This window comes from Triticum dicoccoides, chromosome 5A (genome assembly GCF_002162155.2).
Source record: "Triticum dicoccoides isolate Atlit2015 ecotype Zavitan chromosome 5A, WEW_v2.0, whole genome shotgun sequence".
In the NCBI taxonomy this organism is placed as follows: Eukaryota; Viridiplantae; Streptophyta; class Magnoliopsida; order Poales; family Poaceae; genus Triticum; species Triticum dicoccoides.
The window spans coordinates 119,253,786-119,280,296 of record NC_041388.1 but is presented as its reverse complement, the minus strand read 5'-3'; positions in this window follow the sequence as shown (position 1 = coordinate 119,280,296).

Genomic DNA, 26,511 nt, shown 5'->3' with positions numbered 1-26,511 from the left:
ACGCAATCTTATTTTTCGGCAATAATTGCACGGACATGGGATCCTTAACGCCATAAATCGCCGTGAGATAACACGCTTCACTGACTTGGCATCCATAGTACGAAAGTACTGTGCGATGGAAAGTGCCTAGAAAACCAAAAGAAACTTTTGGGATAATCCGGCCCTGAACTCAAACCCAGTCCGAAATAAAAAGGTGCATTATCATAATATACCCGGGTTAACTACCAAAAAGCAAAAACCCTCTATAGGGCAAGGAACCGTACTAGAGGGATGGCTTAACGGACCCTGCAAAATTCATAGCACGGCGGATATAATACCAATGCACAGCCTTAGAGCATGTTGGATACTCCGGCAGGTGGCCAAAAGTGGTGAGGATCTTCTTATCCCACATACTACAGAGCACCATCCAGTGGATAACAATACAGTGTTAACAGTGTTCGAGACCTTCGCGTCAAATAATAGGCGCAAGCGAACACTCCGCAGCATGGCCGAAATCTGCCACGTAGCTGCAACAAATCCATGGAGTGACACGGCTATTACCTTCAATGCTAGTGATGAACCCAAATTCTGAACAGCCTAAGCACCAGCCGCACTGGTCCTCAGTCCAATCGTGGACGGCTTTCGATTCACCAAAGTACTCATGGACGGCGACAGTGGACTAAACCTCATCTATGAGGAAACCCTTCAAAAGATGGAAATAGACTGGAACCGCATCGAGCAAAGTAGCACAACCTTTAGAGGAATTATCCCCAGTCGGGAAGCACGCTGTGCTGGGAAAATCACACTAGATGTGGTATTCGGCACGCCGGACAATTACAGGTCCGAAGAAATTACATTCCAAGTGGCCCCGTTCAGCAGTGGCTATCACGCTCTTTTAGGACGGGAGGCATTCACAATCTTCCAAGCCGTACCCCACTATGGGAACATGAAGCTTAAAATGCCCGGGCCCAATGGAATCATCACTCTCGCTAGTGATCCAGACACAGCACTCCGCGCCGAAAACAAAACAACGACATTGGCCCTCGAGGCATTATCTGAAGCCCTCTCGGCCGAGGAGTTAACCAAGCTACGCTCCATAATGGACAGGGACGATGTGATACTCGACAAGAGATCCAAGTCCACCTCTTTTAAACCAGCGGATGAAATAGTCAAATTCCAAGTCCACCCAACGGACCCTACCAAAACAGCCTCCATCGGGGCACAGTTAAACCCCACTGTGGACGCCGCACTATGAGAGTTCCTGCGCGAGAATTGGGACATATTCGCCTGGCATCTCTCAGACATGCTAGGAATCCCACGCAGGCTGGCCGAGCATAGCCTCAATATCCTAAAGGGATTCAAGCCGGTCAAGCAAGCTCTTCGGCGTTTCTCCGAACCTAAGAGACAAGCCATGGGAGAAGAACTAGTCAAGTTATTGGAGGCCGGATTCATCAGAGAAATAAAACATCCAGACTGGCTAGCAAACCTGGTGATGGTACCAAAGAAGGACAAATCCTGGCGCCTTTGCGTGGATTTCAAAGACCTCAATAAAGCTTGCCCAAAGGATCCCTTCCCCCTGCCACGCATCGATCAAATCATTGACGCTACCGCAGGACACGAGTCATTGTGTTTCCTCGACGCTTACTCCGGTTACCACCAAATCAAGATGGCAGAGTCCGACCAAGCCACAACGGCATTCATCACACCATACGGCCCTTTCTGTTTCAACACAATGCCTTTTGGGCTCAAAAACGCTGGCGCAACATATCAGCGCATGATTTAGACATGTCTGGAGAAACAAATTGGCAAAACAGTAGAGGCATCCGTAGACGATGTGGTCGTCAAAACCAAACACGTCGACTCTTTGATAGACGACTTGAGGCTCACATTCGACAACCTCCGAACATATGACATCAAGCTCAATCCGGAAAAATGCGTTTTCGGCGTACCAGCCGGAAAGCTCCTGGGATTCATTGTCTCCAGTAGAGGTATTGAAGCTAATCCGGCCAAAATCCGAGCATTGTCACAATTGGCTACCCCAACAGACCTCAAACAAATCCAAAAGTTAACTGGATGCGTGGCGGCTCTAAGCCGCTTTATCTCCCGCTTAGGAGAAAAGGCTTTACCCCTCTATCGCCTCCTTCGGCGCACCGAACACTTCGAGTGGACGGACGCGGCCACAGCCAGATTGGAAGAAATAAAGGCCATTTTGGCAGCCAACCCAATCTTGGACGCACCAAACATCGGCGAACCAATGTTGTTATACATTGCGGCAACTCATCAAGTTGTAAGCGCGGTGCTCGTTGTCGAACGGGAAGAGGACGGACACAAATTCCCTCTTCAAAAGCCGGTATATGATGTATCCACTGTCCTCACTCCATGCAAATCACGGTACCCGCATTACCAAAAGATAGCATACGCGGTATTCATGGCATCGTGGAAACTGCGACACTACTTTCAAGAGTGTTCGATTACAGTAGCCTCGGAAGTGCCACTTAATGATATTATAAACAACCTTGACACTACGGGCCGGATTGCCGAATGGGCCATTGAGCTCCTCCCATTCGACATAACATACAAACCTCGACGAGCCATCAAATCGCAAGTATTGGCCGACTTCGTCGCCGAATGGACGAAGGCCGAACTCCCTAAAGAGTACCGCGCATACTCCAATTGGATCATGCACTTCGACGGTTCTAAAATGTTGGCCGGTCTAGGGGCTGGAGTCGTCCTGACGTCCCCAACCGGAGATACCGTTCAGTACATACTGCAAATATTGTATACAGACTCCAATAATGCAGCCGAATACGAAGCTCTATTGCATGGTCTTCAGATGGCAGTCTCCATGGGCATTCAACGCCTGGAGGTGCGTGGGGATTCAAACCTCGCAATATCCCAAATAAACGGAGATTTTGACGCCAAGGATCCAAAAATGGCAGCCTATCGAAATGCCATCCTAAAAATGTCAGCTCGGTTCGAGGGACTCGAATTTCACCATGTGGCTCGGGAAAACAATCAGGCGGCGGATATAATCGCCCGCATCGGCGCAAAACGCGACGCGGTCCCTCCCAACATATTTTTGGAAAGGCTTTTCAAGCCATCCGTAGTATGGGAAGGGGACACCGGTAACAACAGTCCAGACCCGGCCAAACTACCCGATACCAAACTCCCTGACACAATCGGAGGCTCCACCACCGAAATAACACCTTCAGCCCACAAAATAATGGCCATTATTGCCCCGTGGACAGAACCATTCCTGGCCTACCTAACTAGACAGGAACTTCCGGAGGACCAAAATGAGGCACGCTGCATAGTGCGGCGATCCAAGGCCTACAGGGTCCATGAGGGAGAATTGTACAAGAAAAGCACTACTGGAGTCCTTCAAAGGTGCATCTCCGAAGAGGAAGGGCGGAATCTTTTGGAAAAAATTCACGCCGGACTCGGCGGTCATCACGCCGCAGCCCGGGCTCTTGTAAGCAAGGCCTTCCGTACAGGATTCTATTGGCCAACGGCCCGGGCAGATGCACAGGACTTGGTCCAACGTTGCGCCGGTTGCCAGCTCTTTGCGAATCAAAGCCACATGCCACCCACCGCCCTCCAAACAATCCCCATTACATGGCCCTTTGCGGTCTGGGGGCTCGACATGGTTGGACCCCTTAAAGGGGGGACCCACAAGAAAAAATACTTATTGGTCATGGTGGATAAATTCACCAAATGGATAGAGGCCAAACCAGTTAAAACACCCGAATCCGGACCGGTGATAGATTTCATATCCGGGGTTGTACACCGTTATGGCGTCCCCCACAGCATCATCATTGATAATGGCACGAACTTCACGGCTGACGAGGTAAAAATCTGGTGCAGCAAAATGGGCATCAAGCTCGATTATGCCTCAGTCTATCACCCACAAACCAACGGTCAAGTCGAGCGAGCAAATGGTCTTATAATGAGCGGCATTAAACCTAGATTAGTGTGTTCCTTAATGGAGTCTAACACGCACTGGGTAGAGGAGCTCGACTCCGTACTCTGGGGGCTGCGGACCACGCCCAATCGTAGTACCGGATATACACCTTTCTTTATGGTGTACGGCGCAGAGACAGTCTTGCCCTGTGACATAATTCATGACTCACCTAGAGTGCGCATGTACGAAGAAAGAGAAGCCGAGCTCGATCGACAGGACAGTCTGGACACCTTGGAGGAGGAGCGCGATGTAGCCAAAGCCCGTTCTGCATTTTATCAGCAACAGGCTGCAGATACCAAAGCAGAGAAGTATGGGCCAAAACTTATAACGTTGGCGAACTAGTTCTACCCCTGCCGGATAAGAAAAAGAACAAGCTCGGGCCCAAATGGGAAGGTCCCTTCATTATTGACCAAGTTCTGACCGGTGGAGCGTACCAACTGCGGGATGCATCGACTAGTCGACTCGAGCCGAACCCATGGAACGCGGCCAGGCTCCGAACATTCTACGCCTAGCGCCGGACTCTATGTTAGTCCCCTCCCTTTGTCCATTTTTCACAAATGCATTATCTGTCTTGTTTTTCTTTCTTTCTTTCTTTGCTTATTTCTTTAGGCCTTCAAGAGTCACCTTGTGCCTTGTTCGCACATGACAGATGCACTAGCCGCACTCTTCATACCTGGGGGCTTCTTTCACAGAAGCTTAAATTATTTATCCGGGCTTCAGGCCCAACACATGTGTTATACTTCCGCATGTACCTTTTTTCACCATTATATGCATCAATATGACTTAAGTTTTGGCCAAGCTGGGTTGCATGGCTCTTGTATTTATGCCCTACGTTCCCGTTAATTCGGCTAGGGCATAAGGGGAGCACCTCTGCAATTGTTACTGCCGGGTCAGCCAGATGTGTACCTCAGACTGGGTGAAGCCGAAAGCTAGCGTTCTTAAGGGAATATTCGGTCGGTGAACAGAAGATGATTTTTTATTTTTCATATCTGCCCCCAGATGTTTTTCCTGCGTTTCCTACCGCAGTCCGGACATGCACTTTAGGGCATGCTTGCCCAGGGAAAGGAACCCTTAATGGAACTATTCTCCCTGGAAGATGTTTCTTACTACCCATGCAATATAACATAACTAGTTGGGCACTTGTCTGATAAAGCACTAATGACCCCTACGCCTAGTCTCCACGCATACCCCTGTTCTTATATAACTGAGCGGGTATTCGGACACACTCCGGACTATTGAGCCCGGAGGCTGAAGCGAAAAGGTCCGCAACGACAAGTGATCTACAATCTGGCTAGAAGGCATTATACATGTCACTTCAATTACATAGTCATGCAGACTGACTATATTCTTCTTCTATACCATCCAACAGGCGGTCTAGCTTACAATCCTGTTGGGAATACTTTGCGGCTAATTCTACTTGCCCATAAACTAAGCTAACAGGAATCTCTTTTCCGTCGGGCCCCATAGGTCCGACCTCGGCCATGTGATTTGGGTCTGCTTTGGTATACCGCGTCTTCACCATGGCCCAGGCTTCTCTGGCACCCTGTCGGCAGGCTGATATCTTCCATAATCGGAAGCACCGCCACGCTCCTTTGAGCTTCTCCGCAAGCTCCACAACACCCTCTGGCAGGGAGACGGACGGCCACAAGGCCTGGGCAACACCCTGCATCACCTGCCGAACTTGTTCGTGCAGATGTGATAGCTCGGACAGAAGATCACCCGCAAACCCGGGCATTTCCTTCGCGGGACGACCCGTCAGCATACCTACAGACATAACGTTGTTAGTTGGCTTCTTCGCCGAATACCTTTAAAGGATTCGTTCAAGCACTTACTAAAAATGCCGCGTCGAAGCCTCTTATTCTGCTTCTCAGAGTCTGCAAGCTGGCTCCGAATGTCTTTTAGTTCCATGTTCAGCCTTATATTGGCGTCTTGGAGATTGTTTTTCTCCCGCCTAAGCTCAGTCAACACGCGTTTGCGAGCTTGTAGCTGCTGCATAACATGCTGGTCCTCCGGATTTTCTCCGGATTCATCTGTAAAATCTATTGTTAGATTTGCAGCAATGCCGCGCACTATATGGTAACCATCATTCTTTAAAATGTTACCAGCGGGAGGCTTTTTCTGTTCCTGCAATGCGGCAATAGCGGCCCGCAGTTGGGTCTTGCATTCCTCCAACTCCTGGGACAGCCTAGTATTCTTCTCTATAAGAACCTGCACAATAAAGATGATCCTTAAATCAGTTCTGCTAACTGTTTCAAGTCTCAGGGGCTACTGATACATATAAATCGTCAGATTCACTCACCCGTACATCCTTTACATACTGATCCGTGGCTCTGGCTAGACCATCTTGAGCGGCACGGAGGTACGCCTCTCCAGAATTAAAGGCATCAAACGCCTCTGGTGAGAAACAAGCGTCATGGAGTACGGCCCGGCGGCGCCTATGATTCATGGCGCTTTCCACTTTTGAGTTTGTAGCAGATAACCTATCCGCATCCTCTGTAGGGGGATTATCCGGCGCCTGCCCCATATCAGCTTCTGCCTCCGTGTCCGGTTCTGATGCATGACTGGTGGAAGCGTGATCGGCGACATCATCGGACATATTCCGGCGAGCGTTTTTTCTGTTAAAGAAACACAGGCGTCATTATATTTTGAGAAAGACGACAACCACAGAGCGGGATTTGTTGTACCTTTGCAACGGCGTCTCCGTCCTAACTGCCTTCCTCTTTGGCCTACCCGGCCTCGGTGCCTCCTGTTGGCGCGTTGCTGCAGGGCGTCGCAAATGCCTTCCCTGTAAAAAAGGGCCATGCGAATATGGTGGGTGAAGTGTCTAAAAGGGGATCCTACTTTTTTGAGTTGGGACTTTTCGGTTTTTCTTATGTGCGATGCAGGGAGCAGTCTAGGATAGTCGGCCGTAATGGCCACCATGACATCGTCGTAGCCTAACTGATAGAACTGCCGGTTTATCAGCTCCACGGAGATAACCGGATCTTCTTTGAGTCCAGAGTCGAGGGCCCGATCCGGGTCCTCCCGCTGTGGAGAAGGGATGCTGACCTCCCTTATGGCCTTTCGCAGTTCCTGCAGTAAATTGGCAAGGTGAATACTTACAACGAAAAACGCGGGAAGATGGAAGTAAGGGGATATAGCTTACCCAGCTTGGAGGATTGTACATGGAGAATCCATCCCGTGGCTTGATGCGGGTGAACTCCTCCTCCTCCCCCTTGAACAGTTCGGACAGAATTTTGCCTAATGCGACAGCATCGCCCGGACCCGTACGCCCGTAGCGGGTGGCGTCATCCTCCCCGTTGTAACACCACAAGGGGTGCCCATGATATTGAAGTGGTTGCACTCCCCGCATTTTGCAGATCGACATAACTTCAATTATTGTCAATCCTATCTGAGCCAGTTCCTTAATCTGGTTCATCAGATAGAGGACTTCTCTGTCGTCTTCCGCCTGGGGGCTCCGTGGGTGCCAACTTTGGTGCTTCTTCAGAGGAGCATTGTTAAACTCAGGAAGACCCCGCCGAATAGGGTCCAGAAGGGGAACGTCCTCCATATAAAACCATTCTGAAGGCCAGTCTTCGGACGGCTTCTTCGGGGTACCGGACAGATATCCGGTATTGGCGATGCGCCATACTTCGGCTCCGCCCACTTGATAAAGTGATTCCCTCTGTGTGCGAGGGACAAGGCAAAATAGCCTTTTCCACAGCTCGAAGTGAGCCTCGCAGGCCAGGAACAACTCGTAGACAGTAGCGTAGCCGACGATGTGTAGGATGGAGGCAGGGGTGAGATTGTGTAGTTGGAGGCCGTAGAACTCCAGGAGCCCGCGGAGGAACGGATGAATTGGAAATCCGAGTCCCCTTAGTAAGTAAGGAACAAGGCAAACCCGTTCCCCCATGGAGGGATAGGGGAAGTTCTCCGCTCGCTCCCTGCCATTGTAGGTGGCGAGCCCGGCTCGAATGGGCACCATGTATGCCGGAGGAAGAAACCCTTTGGTCTATAGTTCGACCAATCGACTATGTGGGACTAAATACCTCTCCCAATCGCCAAGCTTAGGGCTACGAGGGCAGGAGGAGGAGCTGCGGAGGTCGGCCATGCTGGAATGGATCTTTTCGAAACGCGCTCTAATGGATTCTCGCTGAGGGGAGGATGGTGTGGATCGGATCTAAGAATCCCAATCCCTTTAATAGACAAATTATTTATCTGACTAGGGGGGTGAATGTAAAAATGCCCTGGCGCCTCGTATTCATTCGATGCATGAGAAATTGCCCTTATTGGGCGCAGAAGCCAAGAGGATCAACATTTATGGGGCCGAATACTATTTACAAACACTGGGAAATTGGAGAAGAACCCACCTTCCAATGCTAAAGGAAATACTGCGTGCCGAACTCGTCGTCATTGAAGCCTGGTTCGGGGGCTACTGAGGGAGTCCTGGATTAGGGGGTATCCGGACAGCCGGACTATATCCTTTGGCCGGACTGTTGGACTTTGAAGATACAAGATTGAAGACTTCGTATCGTGTCCGGATGGGACTCTACTTGGCATGGTAGGCAAGCTAGGCAGTACAGATATGTGTATCCCCTCCTTCATAACTGACCTTGTGTAACCCTAACCTCTCTGGTGTCTATATAAACTGGAGGGTTTTAGTCCGTAGGACAACATACAATCATACCATAGGCTTCTAGGTCTTAGCCTCTCTGATCTCGTGGTAGATCTACTCTTGTACTACCCATATCATCAACATTAATCAAGCAGGATGTAGGGTTTTACCTCCATCAAGAGGGCCCGAACCTGGGTAAAACATCGTGTCCCCTGCCTCCTGTTACCATCCGCCTTAGACGCACAGTTCGGGACCCCCTACCCGAGATCCGTCGGTTTTGACACCGACATTGGTGCTTTCATTTAGAGTTTCTCTGTGTCATCGCCAGAAGGAAGGATGTCTCGTCTCGTCTTTAAAGACGGTACTACTACTGGGGGAGCTTTGGCTGTCGGCCAAACTCTCCGGCTAGGCGGGTTCATCATGACTGCTTGTTCGGGACCCCCTACCCGAGATCCGCCGGTTTTGACACCGACAATGACGATGGCGACGGATTCCCCTCTCCGAAGCCCCGAACGGACTCCAGATCAGCCCTCCCGAGAGGTTTTAGTGCTTGGCGGTGGCTCCGTATCATAAAACGCGATGATTTCTTCTCTCTGATTTTTTTCTCCCTGAAACACAATATATGGAGTTGGAGTTGGAGGCGGAGAGACACCAGGGGGCCCACGAGGTAGGGTGCGCGCCCTAGGGGGGCAGGCGCGCCCCCACCCTCGTGGACAGGTGGTGGGCCCCTGGCCTTCATCTTTTGTAGGTATTTTTTATATTTTCCAAAAAGTTACTCCGTGAAGTTTCAGGTCATTCCGAGAATGTTTGTTTCTGCACATAAATAGCACCATGGTAATTCTGCTGAAAACAGCGTCAGTCCGGGTTAGTTCCATTCAAATCATGCAAGTTAGAGTCCAAAACAAGGGCAAAAGTGTTTGGAAAAGTAGATACGACAGAGACGTAGCAGGGGATAGTCCGGAAATGACGCATTCATTACCATATTCATATAGGCTAGGCTTTTAGGGTTTAGCCATCATGATCTCGTGGTAGATCAACTCTTGTAACACCCATATTCATCAACATCAATCAAGCAGGACGTAGTGTATTACCTCCATAGAGAGGGCCCGAACCTGAGTAAACATTGTGTCCCCTGTCTCCTATTACCATCGATCCTAGACGCACAGTTTGGGATGCCCTACCCGAGATTCGCCGGTTTTGACACCGACATTGGTGCTTTCATTGAGAGTTCCACTATGCCGTCCACGAAAGGTTCGATGGCTCCTTCAATCGTCTACAGCGACGCTATCCAAGGAGAAACCTTCCTCCCTAGACAGATTTTCGTGTTCGTCGACTTCGTACTGCGGGCCAACTCGTTTGACCATATGGAGTAGATCGATAGCTACGCCCCTGGCCACCAGGTCAGGTTTGGAAGCCTGAACTACGTCGCGGATATCCATGGAGACTTGATCTTCAATGGATTTGAGACTACAACAATCGCTCCCCCTCGCTCCGATGAACATGACCTAAATCTGTCACCGGATCACATCCAACGGATGGTCCCTACTGCTGCAATGACCTTAGAACCGGAGAAAATTGTGCCATCTGAACCCACAGAGTCCCCGGCGTTGGAGCCGCACACGGACTCGGCACTCCGCAATATCTATGTCAATGGAACTCCAGACTCGTTTCCAGCTATGAGTTCCAAATCGGGTACGCCTACGGACACCGAGCTAGATCGGTTATCGATTTTCAGATTTAGCGCCGTAGACATCTTCCAGCATTCACCCTTGGGTGATGTGCTAAACTCTTTAAAGAACCTGTCCTTAGAGAAGGACTCACAGACGAACTATGTTCGGTTCGAGCCAAAGGCTGATGATGGGAAATTTTTTTCCCACTCGCCACCCACTTCATAGCCACTATCGATGATTTAACTGACATGCTCGATTACGGCTCCGAAGACATCGACGGTATGGACGAGATGCCGACCAGGAGCAAGGCCAAAACCCGCCATTTACTGGATGTTGGACGGCCACCTCTTCGTACGATGTGTACATGGTCGACACACCTAAAAAAGCTAGCGATGATGACAAAGGAGATCCAGTTGCGAATAAACCTCCCGAGACACAGTCCAAGCGCCAGTGCCCTCAACGCCGCTCTAATCCTCGTCACTCAAACGATGGGAATACCGGCACCGGAGAGAATAGCACTCCAGGCGATGCCGAAAATGACGAAGACCCTGTCGGGGTTGCATTCGAATAGGAGGAACAAGACAACGGGCAAGATAATCCTGATAATCAGACCATGCCCAATGACCCAGACGATGATAGTTATCGTCCAGTCTCCAAGGATGATGAGAGCCTCGACAATGAGGACTTCATCATGCCTGAGGCACCCCTTGAGCAGGAGCGCTTCAAGCATCAGCTAATAGCCACCGTGAGAAGCCTGAAGAAGAAGCAGCAGTAGCTTCAGGCCGATCAAGACTTGCTCATTGACAGGTGGACTGATGTCCTGGCAGCCGAAGAATACGGCCTCAAGCGCCCAGCCAAGAGTTACACAAAGCATAGACCGCTACCTCAGTTAGATGAGGAGGTACTTAATCCCATACCTCCCTCACGCAATGCAGACCGGCCACCACACGGTCGAGATAGTGCGGCGGACCGACCACCCCGCGGTCGGGATAAAGCGGCAACTCAGGCCGAACAACAGCCCGCCCCACTACCTCGCAAAACAGGGACAGAACAGCTCGGGACCTTACATATGACCTTTGGCAGGAGATGGACAGCAGAGCAGAACACACCAGATCAATCTACGGATCGCGAGGACGCTTCCCAACTCGTGATGATGGCTACCTATTCGGGCGTGACAAGACTAGTCACACTCGGGCCGATAACCACAGACGCACTCCATTGGAGGTGCGCCGTGATGCGGCCCGATATAGAGGCGGCGCACACCCTCTCTGCTTCACAGACAAGGTGCTGGATCATGAATTCCCTGAGGGATTCAAGCCCGTCAATATTGAATCATACAACGGAACAATCGACCCCGAAGTATGGATTGAGGACTTTATTCTCCACATCCACATGGCCCGGGGAGACGACCTCCACGCCATCAAATACCTCCCACTGAAACTCAAAAGGCTAGCTAGACACCGGCTGAATAGCCTGCCCGAGAATTCCATCAGCAGCTGGGAGGACCTGGAAGAGGCCTTTCTTGACAACTTCCGAGGTACATATGTCCGGCCACCCGATGCCGATGATTTAAGACACATAGTTCAACAACCTGGAGAATCAGCCAGAAAATTTTGGACTAGGTTCCTAACCAAAAAGAACCAGATCATTGACTGTCCGGATGCCGAAGCCCTAGCGGCCTTCAAACACAGCATCCGTGACGAATGGCTAGCATGCCACCTCGGCCAAGATAAACCGAAGTCCATGGCAGCCCTTACGGCACTCATGACCCGCTTTTGCGCGGGAGAGGACAGCTGGCTGGCTCGTAGCAAAAACACAGCCAGCGAGACAAGCCCCTTCCGAGGCCAAGAACAACTCCGGAAAGATCCGATGCAACAGACACAAACGCCGAAGCAATGGCGACAACAGCAATGACACCACTATTAACGCCGGATTCAGCAGATCCAAGTCCGGACAGCGAATGAAGCCCTACAAAAGGAACAACAAGGGTCCATCTAGCCTGGATCGCATACTCGATCGTCCGTGCCAAATACATGGTACCCCAGACAAACAAGCCAATCACACCAACAGAGACTGTTGGGTTTTCAAACAGGCTGGCAAGTTAAATGCCGAAAACAAAGAAAAGGGATCACAAAGTGAGGACAAGGACAAAGAGCCCCGGTAGCCGAACACCGGAGGGCAGAAGAAATTTCCCCCTCAAGTCAAAACAGTGAACATGATATACGCTACACACATCCCCAAAAGGGAGCGCAACTGAGCACTTAGGGACGTCTACGCGGTAGAGCCAGTCGCCCCAAAATTCAATCTGTGGTCTTCATTCCCGATCACCTTTGATCGTCGAGATCATCCAACTAGTATCCGGCATGGCGGCTCAGCCGCACTGGTCCGCGACCCAATCATCGATGGATTACACCTAACAAGAGTCCTAATGGACGGCGGTAGCAGCCTCAACCTGCTCTATTAGGATACCGTGCGAAGATGGGAATTAATCCCTCACAAATCAAACCCACAAAGACTACCTTTAAAGGAGTCATACCAGGCGTTGAGGCCCGTTGCATGGGCTCAATCACGCTGGAGGTGGTCTTCGATTCCCCGGACAACTTCCGAAGCGAGGAGTTAATCTTTGATATCGTCCCGTTCCACAGTGCTTACCAAGAATTACTCGAACGAATCGTGTTTGCTAGATTCAACGCGATACCACACTATGCCTATCTCAAGCTGAAGATGCCCGGTCCGTGCGGCGTCATAACAGTCAACGGAAACACATAACGCTCCCTCCGGACAGAGGAGCACACTGCCGCCCTAGTAGCAGAGGTACAAAGCAGCCTTCTCAAGCAGCAGCATAATCTAGCCGTCGAGCCCCTGGACATCATTAAGAGGGCCGGACCACACTGCAACAGGACAGCGCGGCTCGTCAAGAGCTCGATTAGCAATTCGTCCTTCGCCCCAATCCCGATGAGGTAGTGGCATTCATACCACGCGTCCATAACTACGCACTCAAAATTCCATGGGCATCGACGGAGGCACAAGCTATCCCGGATCCACGGTTCGGCCAGACCGATCCCGGACACACATATAACTTTATTATCTCTTTTTCCTTGTTTCAGGTTTCTCCTATGGGGCCTCCTTCAACGGCCTGATTAACGACCCCATCAAAGGACAAACACACCGGATTGACACAGAGCACATACGTACATGGGAAGCCCCAGAGGCTAACTGTTTTCAGGACCCACGAGCAATCCGCCTTCGGGTATGGCATGTCAAATAGTCGGTTGCTTTTTGCATTATCTTGTACCAATGTGCTTGGACACATAAACCCAACTATAATGGAAACAGTTCATGAGCCAAGTTCAAGGGCTCCAGACCCTATCTTTGTTCTCCATCTGTTTTCCTTTGTATTTATTATTTCCTAGCAGTCGTACACTTTGCCAGGGGCTCCCCATTGCCCCATGATATGGCAACAAAGCCCGAAAAAATCCCTAAAGATAAGTTCGGCACCCCCGAATTTAGCATTATATGCATTGGCTCCGAATCATGTCTTTGGTCAATAGTTGGGTTGCCCGGCTCCGGTGCTTGCTACCCTATGTTTCACTACATCGGCTAGGGTAGTAAAGGAATAACTATTGCGATTGTGCCCTGGCCTTGACCAGATGAGCACCTCAGTAGAGAAAGCTGAAAACTGACTATCATGATACGGCGAGAGCCGGTCAGCTGTTCGAGGGTCACAAATCATTGGAGATATTTTTCTGCATTATGTGAAAGATCGACACTTCCCGATCAGATGCTCACAGCCCCCTGGTTCGAACCAGGGGCTGCACCCATGCTTTATTATAAAACTCCTATGTCTAAGTGAGGGTGTTTAAGCCGTACAGTCTGATTGCCTTGTTCGTTGCGCTAAACAACTCCTTCAAGGACCATACAATTGGATCAAGATTGTTTAGATTCCATCCCGAACACCTCTGTACTACTTACGTGAGGGCAGAAGCCGACGACTGGCCAACCCTCAGATTACATATAAAACCGCCGCACAGGAGGAAACAATTCAAAGCATAACAATATTACATTACAAAACAGGCTTTGTTCCAGTAATACAAGGCAAAGGTAACACGCATACATCTACTCAAATACAATATCATGCAAACATTGTGCTGCCGGGAGACGAGAACCCTCCAAAACATCTGCAAAATACCGTTCGGGTGTGCGGTGTTCCTTGCCCTCCGTGGCCCTCTCGTCACCTCGACGGCGTCAACCTTCGCCCACCACATCTTGCAACAGGCGAAGGCCATGCACGCACCTTCAATGCAGGCCGAGCGCTTGACGACGTCCAGCCGAGGACAGGCATTCACCATTCTCCTCACGAGTCCGAAGTAGCTTCTTGGCATAGCTTCGGCAGGCCATAGCCGGATTATGAAATCCTTCATGGCTACTTCGGCCACCCTATGCAACTCCACCAGCTGTTTCAGCTGATCGGTGAAGGACACGGGATGCTCTGGCACCGCATACTGCAACCAGAATAGCTTCTCCATAGAACCCTCTCCTTCGGCTCGGTAGAACTCCGCAACGTGTGATACACTGCATGGCAAATCCGCAAATGGTCCTGGGGAAATCCAAACCCGGGTTAGTAAAAGGCACTGCTTCTCCGCATACTTGCTTTGCATATTAAATGCCTTACCCGCCGTAATCTTCTTGGGCTCCTGGATCTCCTGGAGGGCAGCCTGGGCCTCATTCCGTGCAGTCTCCATGCTCTGACAAGCCTTGGCGAGTTCGATCCCCTGAACCTACGCATCATGCTCCAAGGCTTCGCATTTCTTGACCGCATCCTGGAGCTCCTGCTAGATTTCTTTGACCTGGGCCTTGGACTTCTTACGGGCGGCCTGCTGCTGGACAACCTTCTCCTCGGCCTCGCCCAGGTCCTTCTTCAGGGCCTTGACCTCGGTCGCGGCTCCTACACATATTACGACACAATGGTCAATATACAGCGCCTGTCCTTTCTAAACACACAGCAAGTAGTCACTCACCTTGCTTCTCCTGGAGCTGAACCTTAACCTCACCGAGCTTGTTCTCGGTCCGCTCCAGCCTCTGCCTCAGCTCAGAGACTTCGGCAGCATGGGAGGTTGCAGCCAACAGCGACGCGTGCTCATTCATACATATTACGTTAGTCTCCTACAACAGAAGAATTGATCCTTTGTCCGGTTATTCCTGTCGAACATCAGACAATGTCTCAGGGGCTATTGGCTACACGGGGTTTTTCTCTTTCTTACCTAGAAAACTGTCAACAGGCTGCTGCAGGCTTCATTCAGTCCACCCTTGGCGGACTGAATCTTCTCGATCACTGCACCCATAAGGACACGGTGCTTGTCCACGACAGAGGCGCTTCGAAGCGCCTCCATCAGGTTATCCAGCGCCCCTGGATAGACAAGGGCCACCGGTGGGAGCGGCGCATCCACCTCCTTTAAAGGGGGCTGCTCGCCCTACTCCGGAGCCATATGGGACTCCAGAATCGTATTCGGCTGAGGGCCGAACTAGATACGGCCTTCTACGCCAATCTCCATGGGGATCGGCTCCCCCATGTGTCCGGCAGTGGAGGTCTCGCCCTGTGGCGCCTCTCGGACAGCGTCCTGGGCTCCTCCCCGCTTCAGAGCAGTCCTCCAAGATAACACCTCGGTGTCGTCCCTGGCCCCGGGTGAATAAGCAGGCGGAGGTGACATGCTCTCCATCTCTGACGGAGCCAAGGAACCTCCAGATGAGGATCGCTGGGTAAGGTCGCGGGCGGGACTACAATAGCACAATTAACTATGTCATAATAATAAAGAGAAAGGGCCGGATGTGCGCATGAGAGAGCCATGTCACTTACAATGCGGCCTGGGGCTTAGCACAGGGGCGTCTCTTCGGACTGCTGTCAACGTCCCACGTGGTGTTGACCGCTGGGACGCTTTTCCCCTTCTTGGGCGTGTCCGCCTCCGGATGCGCCGAAGCCGCCCTCTTCTTCTTCCTCTCCTCAGGGGGAGGGTTGTTTTCCTCCTCCTCCTCCTCTTCCTCGTTGTTGTCCTCAGGGACAGAGGAATAGGCTTCGTCGTCTTCGGACGTCACGTCTGAAGTGCCCTTACAACGGGGGCCACCCTTGGCCCCCTTGGCCTTCTTCTTGGCCTTCTTATCCGGCGCCTTATAAGGCGCCGACACCAGCATCTTCGCTAGACGCAGGATGACCGGTTCTTCAGGTAGCGGAGCCGTACACTAGATCCGCTTCGCCCTCTCCATCCAGTCCTGGAAATGTAATAATAAGCTCATACATCATCCTTCAAATGATTAAATTAGGGTTACATTGAAAAATAGCATACCTCACTGGCGAGGTGTTTACAATCGTGACGACGGTCTGAATCCATGGTCGGTGGCTTCTCGTTGCCCTCAAAGAGCAACTTCCATGCGCCTTCATGAGTAGTCTCGAAGAGCCTCACCAGAGTCTGATCCTTCTTTGGGTTGAATCCCACAGAGGATGGCTTCGGCGTTGGCACGGAAGGATCCGGCGAACCAGCATCACCTGGATCACATCAACGAGCTTGACATTCTTGGTGGACATGCTCTGGACGCGTGTCTGCAGCGCTATCACCTCGTCAGGGGAACCCTAGTCCGGACTCTTCTCGACCCAAGAGGTGAGTCGCGTGGGGGTGCCGGAGCGGAATTCGGCAGCTGCGGCCCAGGTGGTGCCGCGAGGTTCTATGATGTAGAACCACTGCTTCTGCCACTCCTTCACTGTGTCCACAAAAGTGCCTTTGGGCCAGGATACGTTGGACAACTTGCTCAATATGGCTCCTCCGCACTCCGCGTGCTGGCCGTCCACCACCTTCGGCTTCACGTTGAAGACTTTAAGCCACAGCCTGAAGTGGGGATGGATGCGGAGGAAGGCCTCACACACGACGATGAACACCGAGATGTTGAGAAAGGAATTCGGGGACAGATCATGGAGATCTATCCCGTAATAATACATTAGCCCACGGACGAAAGGTTGGAGTGGAAACCCTAGCCCATGGAAGAAATGGGGGAGGAACACCACCCTCTAGGTGGGCTCCGGCGTGGGGACAACTTGTCCCTCGGCCGGCAGGCGGTGAGCAATCCCCTTCGCCAAGTATCTAGCCACCCGAAGCTCCGTAATGTTCTCCTCCTTGATGGAGGAAACCATCCACTTTCCCTGACCTGTGGATCCGGACATGGTTTCTTAGGTGGGAAGGAGATGAGAACTTGGGCACTGGAGCTCGAGATTGGAAGGACAGAGAGAGGGCGTGAGGGAGGAAGAGGGAATCCTTATCCCCTTATAAAGGCAATGAATATTGAACGCCTCCTCACTCGCCTTAAGATTTTCCTATTCCCAAGGGCTGTATAAATGGCACAGTTGGGTTACCCACGCCCGTATTGATGAGAATCTCGTAATAAGGGGGCACGATCTCCACTTTGACAAGACGTGCCAATGGCAACTGCGTCTCGAAACGTGGAGCGCCGGACGAAAAACAGTCCAAAATTATGACCGGACAGACGTGATGTCATATTGTAAAAGTTGTCAGCGGATTAGACTCGTGCAATATATATTCTCTCTACGGTTTTGTATGGTGTGTGTGACAGGTCCGGATACTATCATCGATCCGAAGACTATCTTGAAGTTCGGATAAAAGGGAACCCGCCTTGCAATGCTGAAGACAATCTGCGCGCCGAACTCCTCGTCATTTAAGCCATGTTCAGGGGCTACTGAGGGAGTCCTGGACTAAGGGGTCCTCGGGCGTCCGACCTGTTATCCATGGGCCGGACTGATGGGCTATGAAGACATGAAGGACGAAGACTATACCTGAGTCCGGATTGGACTCTCCTTGGCGTGGAAGGCAAGCTTGCTGACCGACTATGAAGAATCCTTCTTATGTAACCGACTCTATGTAAACCCTAGATCCCCTCGGTGTCTATATAAACCGGAGGGGATAGTCCGGAAAGGACACATTCATTATCATAGTCATATAGGCTAGGCTTTTAGGGTTTAGCCATCACGATCTCGTGGTATATCAACTCTCGTAACACCCATATTCATCAACATCAATCAAGCAGGACATAGGGTATTACCCCCATAGAGAGGGCCCGCACCTGGGTAAACATTGTGTCCCCTGTCTCCTGTTACCATCGATCCTAGACGCACAGTTCGGGACCCCCTACCCGAGATCTGCCGGTTTTGACACTGACAGCGCCTACCCCCTGGGCGCGCCCTCCCCCCTCATGGGTCCCTCGTGGCTCAACTGACCTACTTCTTTCTCCTATATATATCTACATACCCTGAAAACATCCAGGAGCACCACGAAACCATATTTCCACCGCCGCAACCTTCTGTACCCAAGAGATACCATCTTGGGGCCTTTTCCGGAGCTCCGCCGGAGGGGGCATTGATCATGGAGGGCCTCTACATCAACTCCATGGCCCCTCCAATGATGTGTGAGTAGTTTACTTCAGACCTTCGGGTCCATAGTTATTAGCTAGATGGCTTCTTCTCTCTCTTTGGATCTCAATACAAAGTTATCCTCGATTCTCTTGGAGATGTATTCGATGTAATCTTCTTTTGCGGTGTGTTTGTCGAGATCCAATGAATTGTGGGTTTATGATCAAAATTATCTATGAACAATATTTGAATCTTCTATGAATTCTTTTATGTATGATTGGTTATCTTTGCAAGTCTCTTCGAATTATCAGTTTGGTTTGGCCTACTAGATTGATCTTTCTTGCAATGAGATAAGTGCTTAGCTTTGGGTTCAATATTGTGGTGCTCGATCCCAGTGACAGTAGGGGAAACCACATGTATTGTATTGTTGCCATCGAGGATAAAAAGATGGGGTTTATTGTTGGGGAACATAGTAATTTCAAAAAAAATTCCTACGCACACGCAAGATCATGGTGATGCATAGCAACGAGGGAAGAGTGTGATGTATGTACCCTTGTAGACTGACAGCGGAAGCATTAGCACAACGCGGTTGATGTAGTCGTACGTCTTCACGGCCCGACCGATCAAGCACCAAAACTACGGCACCTCCGAGTTCTAGCACATGTTCAGCTCGATGACGATCCCCGGACTCCGATCCAGCAAAGTGTCGGAGAAGAGTTCCATCAGCACGACGGCCTGGTGATGATCTTGATGTTCTATCATCGCAGGGCTTCGCCTAAGCACCGCTACAAGGGGGAACCGCACACGACTAAGAAAACGATCACGAGGATCAACTTGTGTGTCTATGGGGTGCCCCTGCCCCCGTATATAAAGGAGTGGACGAGGGGAGGGCCGGCCCTCTCTATGGCGCGCCCTAGGGGAATCCTACTCCCACCGGGAGTAGGATTCCCCCTTTCCTAGTCCAACTAGGAGTCCTTCCATGTAGTAGGAGTAGGAGACAAGGAAGGGGAAGAGGGAAGAGAAGGAAGGAGGGGGCGCAGCCCCTCCCCCTAGTCCAATTCGGACTAGGCCTTGGGGGGGCGCGCGGCCTGCCTCTCCCTCTCCCCTAAAGCCCAATAAGGCCCATATACTTCTTCTCCCGTATTCCCGTAACTCCCCGGTACTCCGAAAAATACCCGAACCACTCGGAACCTTTCCGATGTCCGAATATAGTCGTCCAATATATCGATCTTTACATCTCGATCATTTCGAGACTCCTCGTCATGTCCCCGATCTCATCCGGGACTCCAAACTCCTTCGGTACATCAAAACTCATAAACTCATAATATAACCTTCATCAAAACCTTAAGCGTGCGGACCCTACGGGTTCGAGAACAATGTAGACATGACCGAGACACATCTCCGGTCAATAACCAATAGCGGAACCTGGATGCTCATATTGGCTCCTACATATTCTATGAAGATCTTTATCGGTCAGACCGCATAACAACATACGTTGTTCCCTTTGTCATTGGTATGTTACTTGCCCGAGATTCGATCGTCGGTATCTCAATACCTAGTTCAATCTCGTTACCGGCAAGTCTCTTTACTCGTTCTGTAATACATCATCTCGCAACTAACTCATTAGTTGCAATGCTTTCAAGGCTTATGTGATGTACATTACCGAGAGGGCCCAGAGATACCTCTCCGACAATCGGAGTGACAAATCCTAATCTCGAAATACGCCAACCCAATATGTACCTTTGGAGACACCTGTAGAGCTCCTTTATAATCACCCAGTTACGTTGTGACGTTTGGTAGCACACAAAGTGTTCCTCCGGTAAACAGGAGTTGCATAATCTCATAGTCATAGGAACATGTATAAGTCATGAAGAAAGCAATAGCAACATACTAAACGATCGAGTGCTAAGCTAACGGAATGGGTCAAGTCAATCACATCATTCTCCTAATGATGTGATCCCGTTAATCAAATAACAACTCTTTGTCTATGGTTAGGAAACATAACCATCTTTGATTAACGAGCTAGTCAAGTAGAGGCATACTAGTGACACTCTGTTTGTCTATGTATTCACACATGTATTATGTTTCCGGTTAATACAATTCTAGCATGAATAATAAACATTTATCATGAAATAAGGAAATAAATAATAACTTTATTATTGCCTCTAGGGCATATTTCCTTTAGTCTCCCACTTGCACTAGAGTCAATAATCTAGTTCACATCACCATGTGATCTAACATCAATAGTTCACATCTTTATGTGGTTAACACCCATAGTTCACATCGATATGTGACCAACACCCAAAGGGTTTACTAGAGTCAGTAGTCTAGTTCACATTGCTATGTGATTAACACCCAAAGAGTACTAAGGTGTGATCATGTTTTTCCTATGAGAGAAGTTTAGTCAACGGGTCTGCCATATTCAGATCCGTAAGTATTTTGCAATTTTCTATGTCTACAATGCTTTGTACGGAGCTACTTTAGCTAATTGTTCCCACTTTTCAATATGTATCCAGATGAAGACTAAGAGTCATCCGGATCAGTGCCAAAACTTGTATCGATGTAACCCTTTTACGATGAACCTTTTGTCACCTCCATAATCGAGAAACATATCCTTATTCCACTAAGGATAATTTTGACCGCTGTCCAGTGATCTACTCCTAGATCACTATTGTACTCCCTTGCCAAAATTAGTGTAGGGTATACAATAGGTCTGGTACACAGCATGGCATACTTTATAGAACCTATGGCCAAGGCATAGGGAATGACTTTTATTCTCATTCTATTTTTTGTCGTGGTCGGGCTTTGAGTCTTACTCAATTTCACACCTTGTAACACAGGCAAGAATTCTTTCTTTGACTGTTCCATTTTGAACTACTTCAAAATCTTGTCAAGGTATGTACTCATTAAAAAAACTTATCAAGCGTCTTGATCTATCTCTATAGATCTTGATGCTCAATATGTAAGCAGCTTCACCGAGGTTTTCTTTGAAAAAAAATCCTTTCAAACACTCATTTATGCTTTGCAGAATAATTCTACATTATTTCCGATCAACAATATGTCATCCACATATACTTATCAAAAATGCTGTAGTGCTCCCACTCACTTTCTTGTAAATACAGGCTTCACCGCAAGTCTATATAAAACTATATGCTTTGATCAACTTATCAAAGTGTATATTCCAACTCCGAGATGATTGCACCAGTCCATAGATGGATCGCTGGAGCTTGCATATTTTGTTAGCACCTTTAGGATTGACAAAACCTTCTGGTTGCATCATATACAACTCTTCTTTAAATCCATTAAGGAATGTAGTTTTGTTTATCCATTTGCCAGATTTCATAAAATGCGGCAGTTGCTAACATGATTTGGACAGACTTAAGCATCGCTACGAGTGAGAAAATTTCATCGTAGTCAACACCTTGAACTTTGTCAAAAACCTTTTTCGACAAGTCTAGCTTTGTAGATAGTAACACTACTATCAGCGTCTGTCTTCCTCTTGAAGATCCATTTATTTTCTATGGCTTGCCGATCATCGGGCAAATCCATCAAAGTCCACACTTTGTTCTCATACATGGATCATATCTCAGATTTCATGGCTTCAAACCATTTCGCCGAATCTGGGCTCATCATCGCTTCCTCATAGTTCGCAAGTTTGTCATGGTCTAGTAACATGACTTCCAGAACAGGATTACCGTACCACTCTGGTGCAGATCTTACTCTGGTTTACCTACGAGATTCGGTAGTAACTTGATATGAAGTTACATGATCATCATCATTAGCTTCCTCACTAATTGGTGTAGTAGTCACAAGAACAGATTTCTGTGATGAACTACTTTCCAATAAGGGAGCAGGTACAGTTACCTCATCAAGTTCTACTTTCCTCCCACTCACTTCTTTCGAGAGAAACTCCTTCTCTTGAAAGGATCCATTCTTAGCAACGAATGTCTTGCCTTTGGATCTGTGATAGAAGGTGTACCCAACATTTTCTTTTGGGTATCCTATGAAGACGCACTTCTCCGATTTGGGTTTGAGCTTATCAGGTTGAAACTTTTTCACATAAGCATTGCAACCTCAAACTTTAAGAAACGACAGCTTAGGTTTCTTGCCAAACCATAGTTCATACGGTGTCGTCTCAACGGATTTAGATGGTGCCCTATTTAACGTGAATGCAGTTGTCTCTAATGCATAACCCCAAAACGATAGTGGTAGATCGGTAAGAGACATCATAGATCGCACCATATCTAATAAAGTACGGTTATGACGTTCGGACACACCATTACATTGTGGTGTTCCAGGTGGCGTGAGTAGTGAAACTATTTCACATTGTTTTAATTGAAGACCAAACTCGTAACTCAAATATTTGTCTCCGCGATCAGATCGTAGAAACCTTATTTTCTTTTCACAATGATTTTCCACTTCACCCTGAAATTATTTGAACTTTTCAAATGTTTCAGACTTATGTTTCATCAAGTAGATATACTCATATCTGCTCAAATCATCTGTCAAGGTCAGAAAATAACGATACCCGCCGCGAGCCTCAACACTCATTGGACTGCATACATCAGTATGTATTATTTCCAATCAAGTTTGTTGCTCGCTCCATTGTTCCGGAGCACGGAGTCTTAGTCATCTTGCCCATGAGGCATGGTTCACAAGTACCAAGTGATTCATAATCAAGTGGTTCCAAAAGTCCATCAGTATGGAGTTTCTTCATGCGCTTTACACCGATATGACCTAAACGGCAGTGCCACAAATAAGTTGCACTATCATTATTAACTTTGCATCTTTTGGTTTCAATATTATGAATATGTGTAACACTACGATCGAGATCCAATGAACTATTTTCATTGGGTGTATGACCATCGAAGGTTTTATTCATGTAAACAGAACAACAATTAATCTCTGACTTTAATGAATAACCGTATTGCAATAAACATGATCAAATCATATTCATGCTCAACGCAAACACCAAATAACACTTATTTAGTTTCAACACTAATCCCGAAAGTATAGGGAGTGTGCGATGATGATCATATCAATCTTGGAACTACTTCCAACACACATCGTCACCTCACCCTTTACTAGTTTCTATTTATTCTGCAACTCCCGTTTTGAGTTACTACTCTTAGCAACTGAACCAGTATCAAATGCCGAGGGGTTGCTATAAACACTAGTAAAGTACACATCAATAACACGTATATCCAATATACCTTTGTTTACCTTGCCATCCTTCTTATCCGCTAAATACTTGGGGCAGTTCCACTTCCAGTGACCAGTCCCTTTGCAGTAGAAGCACTTAGTCTCAGGCTTAGGATCAGACTTGGGATTCTTCACTTGAGCAGCAACTTGCTTGCCATTCTTCTTGAAGTTCCCATTCTTCCCTTTGCCCTTTTTCTTGAAACTAGTGGTCTTGTCAACCATCAACACTTGATGTTTTTCTTGATTTCTACCTTCGTTGATTTCAGCATCACGAAGAGCTTGGGAGTAGTTTCCGTTATCCCTTGCATATTATAGTTCATCACGAAGTTCTACTAAATTGGTGATGGTGAATAGAGAATTCTGTCAATCACTATCTTATCTGGAAGATTAACTCCCACTTGATTCAAGCGATTGTAGTACCTAGACAATCTGAGCACATGCTCACTAGTTGAGCGATTCTCCTCCATCTTTTAGCTATAGAACTTGTTGGAGACTTCATATCTCTCAACTCGGGTATTTGCTTGAAATATTAACTTCAACTCCTGGAACATCTCATATGGTCCATGACGTTCAAAACGTCTTTGAAGTCCCGATTCTAAGCCATTAAGGATGGTGCACTAAACTATCAAGTAGTCATCATATTGAGCTAGCCAAACGTTCATAACGTCTGCATCTGCTCCTGCAATAGGTCTGTCACCTAGCGGTGCATCAAGGACATGATTCTTCTGTGCAGCAATGAGGATAAACCTCAGATCACGGATCTAATCCGCATCATTGCTACTAACATATTTCAACACAATTTTCTCTAGGAACATATCAAAATAAACACAGGGAAACAACAACGCGAGCTATTGATCTACAACATAATTTGCAAAATACTACCAGGACTAAGTTCATGATAAATTTAAGTTCAATTAATCATATACTTAAGAACTCCCACTTAGATAGACATCCCTCTAATCCTCTAAGTGATCGCGTGATCCAAATCAACTAAACCATGTCCGATCATCACGTGAGATGGAGCAGTTTCATTGGTGAACATCACTATGTTGATCATATCTACTATATGATTCACGCTCGACCTTTCGGTCTCCGTGTTCCGAGGTCATATCTGTATATGCTTGGCTCGTCAAGTATAACCTGAGTATTCCGCGTGTGCAACTATTTTGCACCCATTGTATTTGAACATAGAGCCTATCACACCCGATCATCACGTGGTGTCTCAGCACGAAGAACTTTCGCAACGGTGCATACTCAGGGAGAACACTTCTTGATAATTAGTGAGAGATCATCTTAAAATGCTACCGTCAAACTAAGCAAAATTAAGATGTATAAAAGATAAACATCATATGCAATCAAAATATGTGACATGATATGGCCATCATCATCTTGCTTCTTTGATCTCCATCTCCAAAGTACTGTCATGATCTATATCGTCACCGGCATGACACCATGATCTCCATCATCCTGATCTATATCAATGTGTCGTCACGTGGATGTCTCGCCAACAATTGCTCTTGCAACTATTGCTATCGCATAGCGATAAAGTAAAGCAATTATTGGACGCTTGCATCTTATGCAATAGAGAGACAACCATAAGGATTTTGCCAGTTGTTGATAACTTCAACAAAACATGATCATCTCATACAACAACTTATATCTCATCACGTCTTGACCATATCACATCACAACATGCCCTGCAAAAACAAGTTAGATGTCCTCTACTTTGTTGTTGCAAGTTTTACGTGCCTGCTAAGGGCTTAGCAAGAACCGTTCTTACCTATGCATCAAAAACCACAACGATAGTTTGTCAAGTTGGTGCTGTTTTAACCTTTGCAAGGACCGGGCGTAGCCACACTCGGTTCAACTAAAGTTGGAGAAACTGACACCCGCCAGCCACCTGTGTGCAAAGCACGTCGGTAGAACCAGTCTCGCGTAAGCGTACGCGTAATGTCGGTCCGGGCCGCTTCATCCAACAATACCGCCGAACCAAAGTTTGACATGCTGGTAAGCAGTATGACTTATATCGCCCACAACTCACTTGTGTTCTACTCGTGCTTATTACATCAACGCATAAAACCTAGGCTCGGATGCCACTGTTGGGGAACGTAGTAATTTCAAAAAAATTCCTACGCACACGCAAGATCATGGTGATGCATAGCAACGAGGGAAGAGTGTGATCTACGTACCCTTGTAGACCGACAGCGGAAGCATTAGCACAACGCGGTTGATGTAGTCGTACGTCTTCATAGCCCGACCGATCAAGCACCAAAACTACGGCACCTCCGAGTTCTAGCACACGTTCAGCTCGATGACGATCCCCGGACTCCGATCCAGCAAAGTGTCAGAGAAGAGTTCCGTCAGCACGACGGTGTGGTGACGATCTTGATGTTCTACCATCGCAGGGCTTCGCCTAAGCACCGCTACAATATTATCGAGGAGTATGGTGGAGGGGGCACCGCACACGGCTAAGAAAACGATCACGAGGATCAACTTGTGTGTCTATGGGGTGGCCCCTGCCCCCATATATAAAGGAGTGGAGGAGGGGAGGGCCGGCCCTCTCTATGGCGCGCCCTAGGGGAGTCCTACTCCCATCGGGAGTAGGATTCCCCCTTTCCTAGTCCAACTAGGAGTCCTTCCATGTAGTAGGAGTAGGAGACAAGGAAGGGGAAGAGGGAAGAGAAGGAAGGAGGGGGCA